The sequence below is a fragment of the Apus apus genome, chromosome 7, assembly GCF_020740795.1.
Source record: "Apus apus isolate bApuApu2 chromosome 7, bApuApu2.pri.cur, whole genome shotgun sequence".
Classification (NCBI taxonomy): domain Eukaryota; kingdom Metazoa; phylum Chordata; class Aves; order Apodiformes; family Apodidae; genus Apus; species Apus apus.
Genome location: NC_067288.1, coordinates 17,995,442 through 18,012,000, shown reverse-complemented (window position 1 = coordinate 18,012,000; position 16,559 = coordinate 17,995,442). Strand labels below are relative to the sequence as shown.

The window sequence follows — 16,559 nt, the reverse complement described above, 5'->3', positions numbered from 1 at the left end:
GGGCCGGGGTCCCGGTGGGCCCCGCCGCCCTGGGCTCTCCCCCGGCCCCTCGGAGCCCGGCCACGCGGCCCTCCTCCGGGAGGGGGGCCCTCGCGAATGCCCAGCTGCTTCTCCCTGACCTTGAGAGCTGAAAACGGTTCATGTGGCTCATGCTGAAAGGTCAGAGCGGATCCTCAGTCAGTATTTTGCATCAATGCAGAGGAAAAAAACACCCTACTAACACCCCTGGAGCCTGGTTTCTGAGAGCGGATTTTTGGAAATAAAGCAACAGCGCTACTAGACTGCGTTTTGTATCTGAGCACGGGAATGAGTCAACTTAGTCTCCTTTAAATCGTTTCCAAGTGCTGTTTACCCTGTCCTGACATGGTTTTCCTAACGCATCGCCGTGCTTTGGAGCGCCGTCCCTGCCGAGTGCTGCGGGCTCAGGGAACCGCAGCCGGGCAATTCCGATGCGAGGAAAAGCAGACAAGTGGGCAGGGGAGCCCGGAATGCATTGGAGAGCCGGGATCCCACTTCCTCCTGGCCCCCGTCTGCTCGTTTGCTAGTCGCCCAGCCTGCCGAATTATTTTTGGGTGCAGACAGGGAGCGAGGGGAACACACAGTGGTGCAGTGAGTTGGTCCGGCCCGAGCAGCCCCGCTCCGCGCAGCACCTGAGCAGGGCCCGCCGCTCAAGTTTGTGTGCGCGGCTGCGGTGCGCGGTAGCGCTAGAGGATACGGCCAAGGAGAAAGTGCCGCGGAGACGCCTGCCGGCCTGCAGCGCCAGAGCAGCCCCGTGGCCGCCGGCGAGGGGAGAGGGGGCGGCCGCAGGCCCCAAGCCCCAGGCCCGGGGAGCTGCGGGGCCCGAGGCGCCGCGCAGGAGCGCCCAGCGGCTCCGCGGCGGTGCAGTGGGAGAACGGGCAGTGCTGGAGCGCAGCCGGTCGGCTCGGCCTTTGGTGCCGAGCGGCCGGGCATTTCATGATTAGCCTTCACCCGCAGCTGGAAGAAGGGCGGGGGAGGGAAAAAAAAAACAGGCAGGAAGGGAGAGATTTTTGTCCTTCGCTGGTGCTGCTCTACGTGATAATATGTTTATATGATTAGCTGAGCCCAGGGGTGGGAAGCGGAGGGAGAGGAGGTGGAGATTAGAGGGGGAGGAGGCTGGAGGTGACTCCAGTTCAGCGCCGGTGGAGAGTCTGTGTCAGGACTTCGCAATCCCCAGTCACACACGGAGAGGTGCATGAGCAAGAAGGAGGCTGCGATACAATTCATTGGGATTTTTTTTTTTTTTTTTGGTGTGTGTATGCATTGCGTTTTTCCCATTGCTGCGCGCGTTACTAGCTCAGCGCCTGGCACCCGGTCTCCAGTCGCCGGCGGGGCAGCAGCACCGGGAGAAAGGAGAAAATCCGAGGAGGGGCCGAACCCGCAGCCCGCCAGAGGCCAGAATGTCATCCCGGGAGATGTAAATCCGATCGGTGCGAGCGACAGAGACACAGAGGAGGGGGGTCCATTGTAACATTTTCGAGTTGTTCCCCGCTACTCCTGCTGCTGGCATCGTCTGGGCTTCCCGTCTCTTGGTCGTTGCACAAAAAGGACTCCAAACGCTGGGCACAGACTGCGCGCTGCGTCCGTGGTGCCCTCCATTTCGATTTTTGTGAAAAGAAAAATTAATTTATTTATTTGGTGCGTGCGTGTGGGAGTCTGGCTGTATCGTACGTTTCGTGCGGAGCGGAGTGTCGGAAACTGCAGGAAAATGTTGACTTAGCCCCAGCAGAGCCTGCCGCTGGCTGCTTGGAGGAGAAGCCGCCTCTCGCTCTGCGCTGCCCCAGCCCGCCGAGCCGCAGAGCCTCGCGCTCCCCGCCCGCGCCGCCGGAGCCCCGGGACGCGCCGCGCTCTCCCGCAGCCCAGCGCTCGCCGAGCTGACCTGGTTCGTGGGTCCCGCCGGGACGAGAGATCCCGACCCGCCTTCGGCTCCTAGACAGAGGTAAGCGGAGCCCCGCGCTACAGCCTCGACGCTCGTTTCTTCAGACGCGTTTGCTCCCCGCTTCGGGCGGTCCCCACCGACCTGCCGGCGGGGAAACCCTTACTTCAGGGTCTGCCTCTCCTGCCGGTGCCCGAGGCCGCGGGGGCCGCCACCCGCCTGCCGGCCGCCGCCGCCGGAGGAACGTGCCCCTCGGTGAGGCCGCGGCCGCTGGGTGCGAGCAGCGCTGCGGCGGCGCCAACCCGCACGGCCGCTCTCCGCCGGCGCGGAGCCGGGCCGCCCCCCCACCACCGCAGGCCTCCCCCCTCCCCCAGCCTTGCGGAGGGGCCTGCGGCAGCCGCGGCGGGTCCCCGCGGCCCCCGCTCGCCGCCGGGGGCTGCCCCGCTGTGGGGGCTGCGGAGCCGGGGGTCGGCCCGCGGAGCAGGCCCCGCCACGGCTCGGCGTTCCCCGGCGCGCGTCCCGCAGCGGGGAAAGTTGCATCCGTCTGTAAATAATTACCTGTTGCGGGTTTATTTTTGTAACTCAACCGAGCGTCTGTTCCCCGTGCGTGCTGGGCTGGGGGGGAAGAGGTGGCCTTGGGAAAAGGAATAAAATACCCTTCGTCGCCTGTGGAGAGAGACCAACATTTTAAATTTTTTTTAAATTATTAATTCTATTTATTTTCACATGTGGAAATCTGGGGCCATCTGGAGACAGAAAACAGTGTGTCATAAGGCACCGTTGCTGTGTCTGGCTCTAAAAATAACATCTTGTTGGTCTGCGCTAGCCCTGCTGGGGTTTGAACGTGGTGTGTCAGAAAGTAAAGAGCTGCTGGTGCTCAGGTGTGTTTTTCTTTGCATAGAAATGCCCCTGTGCGCGACGGAAGGAATCCTGCAGAACAAATGTTCTGCTGTTTGGTTTCCTCAGACGCTCCGGCTCCCTGCTTTTGTTGCTTGCCACGAAAAGAGGTGCCATTTCGCATCATTCTGCACAAATTGTTTGAATTAATGCAAGTGTGAATTCTTACCGTTTGAAGGAGGGTATTAGCATATCAAAGGTTTCTTAGCTCCGGCTCAATTGAGAAAACTTCAGCTTGTCTTCCATTTGCTTCCAAGCAGAGGCCCAAAGGGCAGTGGGAATTGTAAAGGGGTAAAATGGGGAGGTGGGTTTGGGTTATGTTTCTTAACTTCTGCTGTTCTGCGATTATGCGAGGGAAAAACAAGGTTCCTTCGCTGCTGAGCCCTTGCAGATGCTCGGACAATTACACTCCATTGATTAATGGTTTGTTCCGAGGAAAAAAAAAAGTGACCTTTTATGACAGGCACTGTTGCGTGCTTTCTGATGTCTCCTCTTAGGGGGATTTCGAAAGCCCTTTCTGCTGCACTCATGCTCTGGCCTACACGTTACTGCGTTTGGAGACTGAATGGGAAAGACCTTCTAATTACTTAAGAAAACAAATGAAATCTTGTAATAAAAGACCTCTCCATTCCAGACCTGTGAAACAAATATGCATCCCTCCTTTGTTTGGTGGGTAGACTGGAATAATAGATATTTTGATGGAGAGTTTTAAAGAAGTTTTGATGACCACCAGCTGTATGCTTCCATTTCCTTTTAATTAAAAAAAAAACACAACACCTGAAAACGAGTAATTCTTGTAGTCTCATTTAATCAGTGATACTGTGTTTACTGAGATAACTTGGTAATTAGTGAGATAATTTGTGGTTAGTATTGCCCGATAATAAATAACTTGAAACTAAGTGTGGCAGAAGTTCTGTTATGGTGGCAGTGTAGAAACATTTATTCCATTGTAAGCTGTTTACAGGACTACATATGTGCAGTTTTTTATTCTTTTGTTACTGTTTCCTTGAGCCTGAATGGCGATGTGGCCCGGCCTACCCTTTTAATATCTATGCAGCCAATATTCATAATCTAGCAACCTAGAGCCAAACAAAATCCAGTTATCTGTCAGTGAGTTGGGACTTTTTCCAGGGACCAGATGTTTCTTGAGGACTGTATTCTGGTTTGTCTCTCTGGCAAGAAAAAAAAAAAAAAAGGAACTTCTTATGTCTTCCTTGCATGTTCCTTCCTTCCACACCTTTTAATAATACAGATACTAAAATGTGCGTTTTGTGTTTTAAAAAAGTTGGTGTAAGTGCTTGATATGTAGCATTTAGTTCGGTGCTTTGTGGTTGTGTTTGTGTGTTTGCTTGGGTTTTTTTGGTGTTTTTTTTTCCCCTCCGTTTGCTGGTTTGGGGCTGGGGGGGGATTGGGCGGGAAGGGTGTGTGTCTCTTTTTAAGCCATGAAAGTGATGTGCCTTTAAAGTAGGTTGTTTCACTCATGCTTCAATTTCCTTTCCTTTAATAAAGGAACTGAGTATATATGGTATGTCTTGGCGAAAAAAACCCAACAACCTGAAGTTAATTAAATACTCTGTATAGATTTCTTTTATTCTTAAATTGACATGACCATTTGGGCATTTTGTAAATAGATGTGTTTAGTGGTCCTAAAATTGAGTGTCATTACTTTCAGGTAATTTTCAGTAGTTTATTTACCTAATGCCTTCAGCTGTCTGAAATAGTACCTTTTGGTGGTATAAAAGGAACATATTGATGTAATTGCCATTATCACACTTAAGTTGCTGTTAACTAGTCTGCTTTGAATGCAGAGTGCTATAAGAAAGTGCATTATCCTTTCAGCTATTAGGGATAATCTAAAAATTGTCTTGAAAATGTTGCCCTTTGGTTTAGAAGATGGAAACACCAAATTCGACAAATCTTTAAAGGTAAAAAAACCAACACGTAGTGGAAAGAAGATTTTCAACATTCAGATTACAAAATTGGATCACTTAAAGAAAAATTAATGTGCTTCAGCAGCACTTCAGCTGCCATTTTCAATCACTATGGGTTACTATATGTTGGCAACAGCAAAAAGTGTAGACGTTCAGGGAGCTGGTAGTTGGGGGAATCAGGATATTGAATGATGTGGGGTAGAACAAGCCAATTACTTCAGGTTTTGACTTGAGAATTTCCAGTAAATATTTTTTTTTCTGGCTTTTGGCTCCCCTGCTCATTAAAAGACCAACATCAAAGCAGGCAGACAAACTTCTAAATGTTATAAAATCTAATGTAAAGATACACATCTCACATGTAGTCTTGCAAGTCTTAATTTAAGACAAGCAGTTGGAGTTTTTATTGCTGCAATTTTCACAATCAGCAGAGACATTAACACCAGGCTTCTGGGTGTTTCCCTTCTTAAAATGAGCAAGAGGAGAGCTTTAAAAAAACCCAAAGTTTGCTTAGTTCTTATTTTATCACTTCAGAAGCTTTCTCAATGTTTTATTTATCTCTTACTGCTTTTAATGCACAAAGTCAGGAAAGGGGGTTTCTCAGGAATTCTAGTCTCTTGTAAGGAATCACTTCATTAAAATTTAAATAAGCGAGGTCATACAGTCCCAGGAGTTTGTAGTCTTTATGGTTAATAATATGTAATAATATGATTATTTTTATTTCTGAAAATGCAATATGTAGACATCACATTTTGATTAAATGGAAATAGTTATCATGAAGAAAAATACTATAGTCTTGAATGGCAGCTTTTTGGAAAGGTCCATAATTGTCACTTAAAGATGTTGGAAAGAGAAGCCTGCAGTTAGGCAAAATATTTATCAAACTTGTATTTGCAACATATTTCTATATAGTGTATCATAAATTCATATGAATAACAATACCTATCCAAGATAAATAATTTTTTAATGTTTAAAGAGGGTAGAAATAGAAGTTTTTACTGAAATTTGGTCTAAAAAATATATTTATTCCCAAGTCCTTTCTCATCCTGTGTCCACCTAAGCTGTTGGCATACGTGTAAGAAAATACTCTTTAACTTCCAGTATGGCTCTTGCTGAGGATAGCACCGTGGCAAAGAAGAATGAAGAAAAACCTACCAATAACCACTTGGAGATATTTAATATTAAAAAAATGCTCTGTGTCTCCTCTGCATTTCCACTGAGGAATGTCTGTGGATGGCTGATAATACAAGAACTGGAAGTAACGATTAATGATTTTACCTGGTGAACTGCAAGAGAAGAAGTTAAACTATGTCTGGTGTATAATTGAAATCATATTCATGCATAGGTAGACAAGCAGTCAGTTAGAAAGCAATATACTGTAGAGCACAGGCTAGGGAAATTTATAGTCAGACGTGTTACTTGGAGATGTCATGTTAAACAGACTCTTTTGAAGCATTTTTTTAGGATTGATGTTTGTGATGTACAAAAGCAATTTGAAATTGCAAGAAATTCACCTTTTTAAGCATTTGTGTGCAGCTTTTAAAAGATGTCTATTTTTTTTTAACTCTCAGTTTGAAACAAGTAAAAGACTTAAACCATCACAGTTGTAATTGGATGTCAAGAAAGCTGGAAAAACATAAAGCTATTTTAAGGCCATTCTCAGTACTCTTAACAATCATGTTAATATTTAAATAGCTTTCAAAGATAGCTGCATTTTGTTCCAACAGTTCTTAAAATAAAAGTAGTAGGTGGCTCTGTTGGAATATTGGTAGCTTGTGATTTAATGTGAATATATGCCCGGTTTAGAAAATATTTTCAGTCCGTATTTAACAAATACTATTACTTTTAATATTCTTAACTTAAAGGTGAAAGATGACAGGTGAAAGTCCTTTCCAATAGAATTATTTCTTGGGGTTCATGCTTTTTTTTTTTCAGCATGGAATCTAGAATATGTGTTTCTGCAGCATAGGCTCTGAAGATAGTGTCGCTTTCTACAAATGACTTAGTACACTTCCTTAATGAAAGGTAAGGTTTTACAGCATTCTCTACATACAAACTGATAGCAAACCAAATATTAATTCCTTAGGGAAAAAAAACAACAAACTTTCAAATTCGGAATGGTAGCATCTCCTAGCTTACAGGTTGTACATTAAATGGAATATTTTATGGGGTTTAGAAAAATACATAATCTGCATATGTCATAATTTCTTTTATTTTTCATAAGAGACTGTAATGATTCAAGTTACTCTAGCCTGCTGTTTACCCAAATTGTTTAGAAAGATGTAATAATAAAAAAAAAAACACATTTCAGCCTAACTGAAGCAAGCACAGTGTTTAACACCTGCAGGTAGAGTGCAGTCTCCAACAAAATGCTATTGATTGTTGTCCTGGCTTAAGCAAGCTTAAATACAGTTTGCTTAATTACAACAAAAATTCGTTTTTATGAGTAAGGTACTTCATGTTGGGGGAATGTTTTGTGAGTTGTCTGCTAAGTAAAATCCCATCACACTTGTATAAATTTGTTCAATTATCAGCGCAGCTAAGAGGAGGAAAAAAAAAATCAATTTACCCTGAAAAGCACCAGAAATAAGATTACCTTGGCTCATACGAACTTGCCAGCACTGTCTAAATTGCTTAATATTATCAAATGTTGCCATTTTTCATGTTCATTTAGAAGGATATCGACTGTTCTGCATGTCCAGGTCTGCTATTTGGCTATTTATGAAGGTATAAGCATGTCTTATTTTTATTCCTACAATAGGAGTTACAGATAAATCAGAGGATTTAACAATGTCTTTATAAAATAGATGGAATAATGCCATTCACTGGAGGAATAGTATTTACTTGAGATAAGTGATCACAACTAGTTTTTTCTCCTGTCTAGCTTGTTGTTCTTGTAACAGACAAATGTAAATACCTTAGCAGACATTTCAGAGTGAAAGGCAAGAGATAAAATGTAATTACTTTTCAGGGTGGCCCTGACGATGCTTGTGTTCTTGTCTACAATGCAAAAAAATATTATCATTTCTCATCACTGTAGAATATGAAGGCCATTGTTACTTCTGAATATAAAAATACTTTCTGATTTTTAATATTGACCTCGGTATTTATCTTTAGCTCTTCTGTGTAAGCTGGAATCCGTATAGCTGTAAATTTTAGTTGCTGTTACCCGACCGAGCATTTAATAGAGCACCTAATGGACTCTGCTCCTGTATTTTTCTTGAATGCATAACATCTCATTCAGTCACCAAAACTAACTTTGCTACAAGGACAGGCAACAAGACATGTTAGAATCAATGGACCATTTGTAGGTCACAAAGTCAGTTTACTGGAATTTCAGAGGAAACTGGTTGAAAAGAGAGGACAAATGTCACTTTGAATAGAGATGTTTAAATCAGACTTCTGCCTTAGGGTAAAATTTAGGTCTGTTGTAGCCTAGATGTAATGTCTCCCTCTACAGAGCACAGCATTAATCATGGCTTGACAAGTGATCATGGGCTGAGAAAAATAGGGCCTGTCTTGATTGTGTGGTGTTATTATTATTTTTTTTTCTTCTAATCTTAATCTCTTAGGAGCACATTATAAACACTAACATTTGCACAAAAATATTTAAGTATCAGTGTCTGTATTTCAGTAGTGGAAGTAGCTAGCTAATTCTAGTTAGGGCTAATAAGAATCTACTTAGGTTTCTTACGTAGATGCAATATTAAGAATATTTTCCTTTTAATGTAATGCAGCTTTTTGTCATAGGAGATGTATTTTACGCCATTTTGTCATACAAATGTTATAAGAGTCTAGGTCTGCCTGTTTTGGCCCTTAGAGTACTTAATAACCCTGAGATGACTGTCTCTTCAATCCAGCAGTGTTTTGCAATGTGTTTACCACTCCAGAAAGATGCTTCCTCTTGTCCAAGTGGCAGTCTTAGGAAAAAATGGAACAGTTTTGAAAATGTAGTGCAAGTTGACTTGACAATGATCAATGTATATGAGGTTTTTCTATTTTGTGTTTATATTTTAATGATGCGTTACTTGGCCTCAGTGAGCTACAAAAGCTGAAATGAATGAAGACTGCTATTTAAGATCCCAAATTCTGATACTGCACAAATAAAAGTGTGTTTAATATGTTAATTCTTCAGTTAGGGATGCCTTGATGCGTAGATTAGGCGTTGGGAGTGTGTTCATACAGTAAAGTTGATTGCTAAAGAACAGAATTTTCATATTTATTTGGCTTCTTTGCTGCTTTCTGTGGTGGGGACAGTGTAGGAAGCAGCTAAGCACTCAGTGCACTGCTGCTAGAGGGGTGTATCTCCTCAGATTTGTATCTGCAACTGTTGAAAAAATAGGTATTATCAGTAAAGTAGCAGCAAAACTATTTATCACTGGAGAATTTTGCTTTAAAAATTAGGCTATTTCTGTTTATTTAGCTGCCTCTGGACACGATTAAATCCCAAATCTCTCATTTAGGGTAGGCTGCTGCTTCCTTTGTGCCCTCTGTTGGTATTTTCCTATCAGTCAACACCTCAAACCGATTATTGCTCTGAGTCTGGATGACAGAATAATCTAACACCGATTACTGTTAAAAATTGTTTCTGGCAGCTGGGGAGGGGATGACCGACCTTGTTTCTGACTATTATACTTACTTTGCTGTTGATGGGATCTGGTTTAAGTAGAGAGAGCGCCTTACTGTGGAATTAGTGCTATGGTGGGGGAGAGAGATCACATGCCAGAGGAGACTTTAGTTCACTTTTCTATATATTTTCTTACATTATCTTATTTATAATTTTTTATGGCATAGCAGTCTGCACTGGTGTGAGCAGCGTTCAGAAGCAGTGCCCTTGCAATAGGCAACATGGCTTCTAAGTAAAGGGACCTGTTAAGAAAGATACCTGAGAACAAGTTCTGCTGCTGACTGCATTTCTCCGGCAAATTCCTAATGCCTGTGTTCATGGCAGGCAGATTTCTTTTCACTTGATCCAGGCGTCATTTATTCATGCTTCTAAACTTAATTTAGACTTTTTCTGTATAAAGTGACTGATTTGGAAAACGTTTTCTCAGAATGAATTACAATTGCATCTTCAGTTGAAACAAAGTGAGTGTTCACCAGAAGACCATAACTATTTTGTTGGCAAATTTGTCATTTAAATATTGAAAGGCAGTGTCTCCTCCAGCTTCGGTTTACTTCAGTGTAAAAGATATTTCTTTAAAGAAGACTGTCAATCGGTGTGCTGATTCTTTTGTAAATCAGTATAAAGTGCTTAAAGGAGAGAGGGAGCCTCTGCGGTTGATGTGTGTTCCTGGCTGAGCTGCTGTGCCAGGAAAATGGGCTGAGGCTGGGAGTTGTGCTGAAGAGGGAGGGGAGTTGCAGGCTGACATAATTTGAAAGTGAGAAGAAATCCCTTTGCCCTTCAGGCAATACGCTTACCCGGTGCTTGCATATGGCATATCTCTAAAATGTTAGATTTTTTTTTTTTTCTTCCTGCTTTCTTTATTTCCTCAATCTTTCCCTCATTTGAGGAGGTGTATAATAGTATCTGATAACAACCTGTCGTGAGTCTTACAGTTAAAAATATTCCAGCAGCGAGGAGCAGCTCTGTATGCAGCATCGTCTTGTAGGGAACACCCCAAATTTGTCCTACATTTGTCCTGTGTAATGACTGTAGCTATACTAGAGTATCATGAGTCTATTTCTGCTATACTTTTTTTAAAAGCTGACATTGAAACCTTGAAAGGTTCTATCTTGGAGTTTGTTTTTTCAGTGAAAATTAAAATCACACAGGACATATGTGACTTTATGCCCTATATATATGCATTTATTTTATGAGTATTCTTCTTGAGACTAATGACACTATTTGCAGAAGTAAAGAAAGTGAGGTTTAGCTCTGTATGAGAAACAAAGCCATAGGCATACTTTAATTCTTTCCATTTAGAAGTTAACGTTGCCTTATGGCTTCCCAGTTTTTGTGTGTGTACTAAAGGTTAGATAGGATGAAGGCTTGATTTTGATCTGCTTAATATTTATAGCTTCATTCACTAAAGCTTTTTCCTATTTGTGTTGAAGGGATTTTTATCTAGAAAGCTCATGCAATTATGGTGAACAAACGTAGACATTTAAAGGTAAGGGTGTTGTCTTTTGGAAGAAAAGCAGTTTACCTCCAACTGGATGAAAGCTACATAGTTACTTCATAATTTGATATAAATTGATAGAGATTTTTTTTAATTGTCAAGATAAGCTAACATTCAGGCCAGTTGCTTTTTGAACTTCCGTGATGTGCGTGTGCAGTTGTATCCGAAGGTGGCATTGGGTTTTATCTCCAAGCAGTAAATAGGATGAGGGATGCTGCTGTTTGTTTGGTTTTGGGTTAGGGAGATGCATCAGATAGGATGAATTTGTTTTCTTGTTTGGGGTGGTCTTTCATTTCTGTTTGGTTCTGGCTAAGCAGGGCAATTTTTTTTATTTATTTTTTTTCAATCTATTTACTCTCCCCCCCCTGCCCAGAAAGCATTTATGTGACTTTGAAAAAGAAATCTGTGTATTTTGATACAGGAAGGACTAAAGCTGGATGTTTAACTTTTCTGAGAGTACTAGAAGGACAAAGAGATGAGAGAAAAAAAAAGAAAAAAAGTTTTTTTCTGTGTTAACTCCTTATGTTAGATAACACTGGAGAAGGATTTCTGGAGAAGATTATTTAAAATGATGACTATTAGGGTTCTTATGCTGGCTGTTGCACACATTTTCCACATATTTTTGCTCGTTCTTCTTATTACCTGCAGAGGGAGCTTGTATATGAGTAATCAGAGCAATCAAGGCATTCAGGGCTGAATTGTTTCCAGTAAGTACGATTTCATTTCATAGTGCCTTCTCTGTTATGCAGAGCAGAAAGGCTCTGCAAGGTAGTTTTTAAAAAGGATGTCCATCAGTAACAGAGTAACAGTACGTAACAATAGGCAAACATTTTATAAAAATGTCAGTAAACAAAAGCTGACTTTAGAAATACTTCCTATTTCAAAGAAGTGCCTTTTTATTGAAAGCTTAAAAAGGAACTGAGGAAAAAATTCTTGCATGTTGAGGTGCAAGAGGACAGTTTTGGTTTTCTTTATGATGGGAAGCAGATTTTTTTTTTTTTGCATAAACTGTCTTCTCTGATTCTAAAAATGTCCTGTCAGCATGCGAGAGACTACACAGTACTTTTAGGTCTTCGGTACATCTCATGCAATGTAGTGTGCTAGCCGAAAAGCAATAGGTAAGTCTTTGCTATTTATGCAAGCAATGCTATGAATCATAATCAACGTGATTGCAGATGCAAGCTTAACTCTTAATTTTGCCTTTTCTCTGTTATAAAATATAAGAAGGTGAATGAGTTTCATCCAAATGTAATTCTTTAATCTAGCATGATGAAATAAATGATCTGGTGTATTGCGAGTTTTATAATTTGTATTATAGTTATCTGGATGGTGAAAGTGTATGATCCTTCAAAAAGTTAAGACTTCAGAGAAGAAAATAATTCCTTTATAATACAGTTCTGTGAGTTGAACAGGAGGCATAATAGATGGTACTTAGATGAAGTCTGCAGTATTTATCTCTGGAAAAATGGTGGCAATCATTTTACTTCAAAATATTTCAGTAAATTTAAAGATGATTTTCTATGGTGTATTTAGGAGACAAAGCAGTATGCATGCATGTTCCATAAAACAGAAACAGCTCTCCATAACATGCTCTCCTGTAATAAATCTGCCACATAAATTGGTTTGAGAGTTGATTTTTTTTTTTTTTTTGTTAGTTTAAACTAACAGAACTTTAAACTTAACATATGTTCAGCCTAATGTGGTCTTAGGGTTTTAGTTTAGATTGCATTTTTAAACACCAGGAAAGATTTACCATGTCTAAAGGAGCAGCAACTTGGTGTCGATTTATTATTTATACTAGCTAATCCTTGCTAATGTGAAAAGTCAGCTTGTTATTGTAACACCAAATGGCCCTCTAAGTAGGGAAACAGTTAAGTAGATCTCCTGTAATAGGTTGTTGTCTAATAAAGAGATTTATGGTATTGGCAAGGGCTATTGTATAGGTATTAACCCTCTCACAGCATGATCATGTATTATCTTAGCAAGTCAATGCCACATTTATGTTGAGCATTTTCATAACGGGGTAAGAATATTAACCACAGCAATTACACTCCAATAGGATTATAATGGTAAGATTTACAGAAAACATACAAATTATGTCTTATGGAGATTTTGTTAGGTGCTGGGAGTTGAAAAGTTGCATCATCCTTTTTGCATGGGAAAATACAGATGTATTAGTCACGATGAAGAGAGGTTTCTTAATCTTGTTGAGGAATTATGGGGAGGCAATGGACATAATCTTTCTTTACACAGTGTGTCTTTTTCTTGCTTGGTGAGGTAAGGATGTTTCAGAAATCCCATTCAGTAGAGATTGTAATACAATATGAAAATCAGGCATAATGTAACTAACTGTAATTCTGTTGTGAAAATAACACAGCTGGGATTAAGATACTTTTTATTTATTTTTTTTGAACAGTGGTAATTTACTTGTTACATTGGAAGAGCCTCCCTGAATAAAATAATGTTACTTTGTTCTAGCTGTAGAGCAGCACATTTTCAGTTTCATTAGCACCAGGTTTTTATGTGCTAAGTAACTCTGATACTTTTAAAAATTACTACAAGCAACAAAAGTTACAATAATGTTATACAGTTTGCAAGTGAGTGACATTCAAGCTGTTCCTTAATTCTTAAAATTTTCCTTCTGTTTTAATTTTTTTTTAAAAAAAACATAACAAAAATGGAGACATTTAATATTCAGTCACTTGGCAGAAGCAATGTACCAGTCACATCTAATAAAACTAATTATGTTTTATCAATAAAAACCACTTATGGGTCCTGATTGAACAAAATACCTTAGGTTGCATAGCCATTTATTAATAACTGCATTGAGTAGAAGAGCCGTCTGAATGGTAACGTGTGACAAAATAGCTACACATTTTAAGATGATACTTTAAGGTAAAATTCAATAAATACTGGAATAATGAGTGTTTACACAAACAAAATACGTTTCTTTTCCTAATATACTATAACAAAATAATAATCAGGTAATTCCAAATTATGAAAGTGTATAGATGACAATTCTTACTGTAGAAGAACTTTGCAGTATATATTCCATGCATTGTACATAATCATGGAGAGTATTAGTTAAATTTCTAAACCACAACATTTCCTGGATGTTTTGGATTAATTCTATTTATAAACCTTTATGCAGAAAGATCCTTTACCCATCTGTTTTAAAACGTTATTGATTACCAGATGCCAGAGGAAAGATGCACCTGTTTCTTTTGACATGAAATATTCCACTTCAGAAAATGTGCTGATAGAATTTAATTTTGAACACAGGTTTAAATGTTTTCTGCTGGATACTGGAAAATAACTGGAACCTCAAAACTGCATTAAACAATTAATACTCAAACTTCATTATTTTTGTAATCATGGTAGCAATGTATGACTTAATCTGTCATCAGTAGCTTTTACATCTTCAATTTACTCAACTAAAGCAAAATTCTGGAGCTTTGTCTTTAGCCTTGTGTTTAAAAGAAGAATTATGACCTGAAAAATAACATTTTCTATTTTAGAAAATCTCCTGTAGGTTCTTACATTGGCTTCACATTTCATTCGTTTTGAACTGTGGAAAAGATTGTGTCTTTTGTCTGTAAGTAGAAAGAAGACACAAAAGGACAAACGTTACCTCCTGTTGAATGTGGAGCTCCAACCGACTTAAGAGCGTGAACTGTGACTGCATTGTTGAGGGGAGTGCTTGGCTTGTATACCCTAAGAAGAAGCCAGTGCTTAGATTTAAAAGGGCAAATAATAGAAAAAAATGCAATGTGAGGTAAAGCATTTTTATCAATGCTTTTAAATATTGCAGTAGTTTCTGATTTATTTCAAAAGTATTAAAAATAGGTTACCGTGGACTTGTTTTACACATTTATAATTTAAAAAGTTGTCTTATGTTTAAAAAGACAATTTCTGTGTTTGAAAGAGGAAAATTATGCAGAAATATTTTTGTCAAATTGTTATCCTTATGTGCTCTCCTGAAACATTTTTGGGATATGTATATATAACTGTAACATAAAGATTAACCATTTTTCTTCTTGTACAAATCCCATAATGAAGGCCTTCTTAAAATTAGTCTTCTTCTGTTTGCAGGACAATAAATCAAAGCACAAATCCACATTGTAGTCATTTTACTTGTAGTGATCATTAAAAATGTTGCCTCACAAAGTCATACTTAACTGCCCACGGACAACTAAGCCTGAAGAAGGGATGTCTGGCTTGTTTGCGTTGTGTTTTGTTTTGTTTTTTCTCTTCTTCTTCTTCCCCCTGTCTTTTTATTTATATCTCTGTTTGGATCAGCAGTGTTGTTATGACTAATAAAGCTTTTGTATTTGGCAAATAGTATGCAAGTAATCAACAGTCTTGGCTCAAGACTGAAAAATCTGCCGAACAGCACGTGAAAACAGAATGACCTTAGAAGTATACCTGTGAATGAAATAGTCCCTTATATCACCTGTACAGAATTTGTATATGTTTACTACATTTTTTACTTCTAATGATATTATTTCTGGTTGTAGTGATACCTACAGCCGTTTTTGGAGGGTGGCATAATTAGGAAGTACTGTGTTCAGCCTGCTTCTGAACATATAGTCCCTCTGGTTTTTTTTAAGAGGTTATAATATAATGAGTTACAGTGAAATCAGCATCTTTCTATTACCTGTCTGATTAATGACCAAGTTAAAAGTTTGATTTATTTTAATTATATTTAGCTTATTTTTTTTTGTCCAGCTTCCTCTGATATTTGCATGATTACTGAGATTCTATGAACAGTATGCTTCCTAATTCTTGTGTATTTTTTGCAGAAAAAAAATCACTCAATACATGAAACAATTCTTTAAAACAATTATTTTTGTTCAATATAGTTTTATATATATATAAAAAATGAGTTACCTAAGTCGTATGTGTTGAGGGTAGTTAAATGAAAATTTTATAGTAGGTCTGCTAGAAGATGACCAGTAAATTATTTCTGTTTATATTTAAAGGTGCATAGTAACTAGTACACCCAATAAAGCTGCAAATAGTAAATAAATTATATTATTATAAGTAAATTATTAAAACTAATAGGTAAGCATTTATGAAAAATATGGGGGGCAGCAGAAAAATTTGTAGCTGTTTCAGTGCTGTGGTTATGCAGTTTGCACAGCTGTGTTTATTACTTAGGCATAGTTGAGAGACAGGTTTAATATCTCCTCCATCACTTAATTACAGCCATTATTTAAGTTACCTAAAGGAACAATTGTTCAGGTCTTGTGCATATAGGAAATAGTAGCTGCTGCTAATCCAACTGAACAAATAGGTTTTTGGAATTTTATTATGGCTCGCAAATGGTATAAATAGGTTGTTCCCAGTATTGTGCTCTAAAATTCCTTCAGGTTCATCTGGCCATTGAACAAGTTGTGTTTTTACTGCAGTGTTAGTTAAAAACTGTGAATGCTGATGTGTACAAGGTGTCTTCATTAAAAAAAAAAAAAAAAAAATCAGGAGCACCTTTTTTCACTGTCGGCTTGTGATGTGGAGCTTTCTGGTGGCACTGCCTGGTGTGTAACTGTCATCATCCTGCATGCCCGTTTGGTCTCCATCATGGCTGCCACCCAGGTCTGGGAAGGTAGGAGTCCTTCTGTGCTGCAAATCCAAATTTGTGGCTAGATTCTCTCACTTGCTTTAAAACAAAGGTTTAATTAGGGCTAATTTAGCTAAATCATAATGAACTGGAGGTAG

At 39.6% G+C, this 16,559-nt stretch overlaps 1 protein-coding gene across 21 annotated transcripts in view; it reads left to right on the top strand.

Annotated features, from left to right (window-relative positions):
* The first annotated feature begins 1,155 nt into the window (after window positions 1-1,155).
* The window catches only part of ADGRL2 (adhesion G protein-coupled receptor L2), a 161,770-nt gene continuing 146,366 nt past the window's right edge, over window positions 1,156-16,559 (top strand). For 8 of the 21 annotated variants that reach the window (XM_051624349.1, XM_051624344.1, XM_051624343.1 and 5 more), the window contains exon 1: window positions 1,158-1,957. The gene's annotated coding sequence lies outside the window, so the exon portion shown is untranslated. Of the gene's footprint in view, window positions 1,958-11,942; window positions 11,960-16,559 lie in introns of those variants that run through there. The other 13 variants (XM_051624350.1, XM_051624354.1, XM_051624352.1 and 10 more) reach the window with 3 other exon arrangements.